Source organism: Benincasa hispida, chromosome 6 (assembly GCF_009727055.1).
Source record: "Benincasa hispida cultivar B227 chromosome 6, ASM972705v1, whole genome shotgun sequence".
Taxonomy (NCBI): domain Eukaryota; kingdom Viridiplantae; phylum Streptophyta; class Magnoliopsida; order Cucurbitales; family Cucurbitaceae; genus Benincasa; species Benincasa hispida.
This window is the reverse complement of record NC_052354.1, coordinates 1,333,044-1,335,665: the sequence shown is the minus strand read 5'-3', so window position 1 is coordinate 1,335,665 and position 2,622 is coordinate 1,333,044. Positions and strand designations below refer to the sequence as shown.

General features: G+C 28.9%; 1 long non-coding RNA gene across 1 annotated transcript; it reads right to left on the bottom strand.

The window, feature by feature from the left end:
* Positions 1-296: 296 nt before the first annotated feature.
* On the bottom strand, positions 297-2,297 carry LOC120079030. Its single transcript, XR_005482199.1, has 4 exons — positions 2,260-2,297; positions 1,986-2,057; positions 1,875-1,901; positions 297-702 (listed from the first exon to the last, which is right to left on the bottom strand). It is a non-coding gene; the product is annotated as an uncharacterized LOC120079030 (long non-coding RNA).
* Between the last annotated feature and the right edge of the window lie 325 nt (positions 2,298-2,622).

Sequence of the window (2,622 nt, the reverse complement as noted above, 5' to 3'; positions counted from 1 at the left end):
TACCACCAAAATACATATCATATTGCTGCTCGATTACTAATGAATTGATATATTGTATGTATATATATTGAACCTTGCTAACTTAACATTATTATTTAACATATTGTACACATTTGAATAACTGGATAACTTAATAGTTTATGTTCATATAATATGGATCGTATATGTGGAACTGAAATTGTATATAGAATAATTACTTTCCATTTCATAATGACGGTGACAATGTGATAGTATAGTACAGTTACATTATTCTGAACATCACAAAAATTCTATCAAACAATCGAACATGTGGCCGTTTCAAAAATCAAATTCACAAAATATATGTTTTCGGATTGAAATATTAGGTGCTTAGTCTAGTGGGTCCGAGCAAGTAGGCGTGTATAGTACTGTAGCATTTGTCTTCTGGTACAGTGAGGAAGAGGTCCGTCTTTATGCTGAGCCAAGTATACATTATGATCATACCAGAAATGAAGCTATTACAGTTGCAATAATTGTACTACATTGTCATACGCCCTGATTACTAACTTGTCCAACGTGCGTTGTACTGTAGGACTTATACGTTTGCTCCGCTTCATGGAATGTTTCATACAACTTGTATAATGCCCCCTTGTACTCATTAACTTGTCTATGAAATTCGTGTCAGGATAGGTAGATCCCTGGGTTACAACCAATGAAAACGACATAGAATTTGTGTTTTTCCATCTACATATATTTTCAAAATAGGGGTAGTCAATACCAGTTATGAACGTTGAAGTTTTATGGTTTTTTGGGGAGTTAGGATATAGAGATTCTAATGGTTATGGTATAAAGATTTTCATACAACCCTTTACTACCTATAAAAAAAACTAAAATGTGCAACTAGATATCCTAGTTGATAAATTATAAGTGTCTCTACGTAATAGTGACAGAAGTCTACTTAAGTATTATAATAGTTAAGATCTTTGGATTTGTCTTATATTTGTTATAATAGTGTACAATTAAAGCATAATCTAAAGTTGGTTTGTAATGATAGATTCAGACTTACTTTCATATTATAAAACAATTTAGACAATTTAGTTTCAGTTAATATTTAATGGTTAAGATTTTTAAAAAATTTATATAGTGGAAAAAAATGTATACAAAAATACCAAAGAGTTAGACAATTTCTAGTCAATTTAGATAATTTGGTTTTAGTCAATTTTTGAGAGAGTTATATAGTGGAAAAAAAAGTACCTAAAATTAAATCTTGGAAGACCCTTGTCATCGCACACCCAAAAAGTAAGAAATAAAAAATAATAAAAATTGATTTTTAAAAGCAAACTTTTATCATATTAGAAATTAATGATTGAAAATTTGGAAATTTGGTCCTTCTTAACAACAATTCCAAGAATTCTTAAAGAGCAATTTTAGGATATTTTTTCATTTTATGGCTATATTTTTTATGTTGAAAAAATTAGTTATAACCTTTGTCTATGCCTATTCCTACAATTATACTTTCTCTGTCGTGGAATTTATATCATATTAGATTTTTTTTGGTATTTACAAATATACTTTATATAAATAAACAGTTTTTTTTTTAATTTTATACTTATTTCAAGTGTACTTTTTAATTCACAGAAGATTGTAAAAAAAAAAAAAAAAAAATGGAATGCACCAAATTAAAATTATAATAGAATTCTAAATTGAAATTTGGATATTGAAAATTGAAAAAAACCTCAAAATATTTACAACAAATCAAAGTCCATAACTAAACAGTCCCCAACATGTTCAATATACAAGTGAAAAATATAAACCATAATACATTACAACTAAACAGTCCCCAACAAGTTCAACAAACAATAGACTATAACAAAGATCACTTCGAATGTAAAACTTACAAACCTCAAACTACTTACAAAAGGTATGTTCGATTAGTTTGGGCCCTACACAGAAGAAAAAAAGAAGTCTAGTTATACCAAGGGTATATCAATACAATTGAAGTAGAAATAAAATATACGAGATCATACATTTGTTTATGTTCGGAGTGAATGAAGGTTGAGACAATCCACAACTAGGGGGCAGAATAATCGGTTTAGGGCCTAACAAAAACATAAAAATGTTAGCGACATATCTCACTTTGATTATAAGGAGAGAATGAAGCATACTTTAGATGGATGGAATAAGTCGAAGTTAGAAGTGGAAGAAGGAAACAAAATATATTACAACAGCCAGATAACACATACGAGAATGTAAAACGGTTTAAGAGAAAGTTGAAATAAAAAGGTAAGAGCAGGGACGTACCAACACAGTTTACAAGAGGTGTATGTGGAGAAATCTCAAAAAATATGAGGAGGGATTGTGATATAAGTAGAGGATACAATAAGGATAGTTGTTGAAGAAAGTTAGGTACACTTAAGTGTACCTAACCTCAATAAGTTCAAACAGTATGTACAGTAAATCCATAATAAAGAGAGTCAACTCAAAAATAAATAAATTAAGTAATGGTCAGATCAATATTAATTTGGTGGTTGGGTTGAAAATGGACATAAATACAACATAATATCTCACATATGAAAGAACATATTAATAAATATTAGAAGACCTCAGGATTTTCATATAGCTATTTCATTAGAACAAATCAAACTCCATAAAAAATAAACAGTT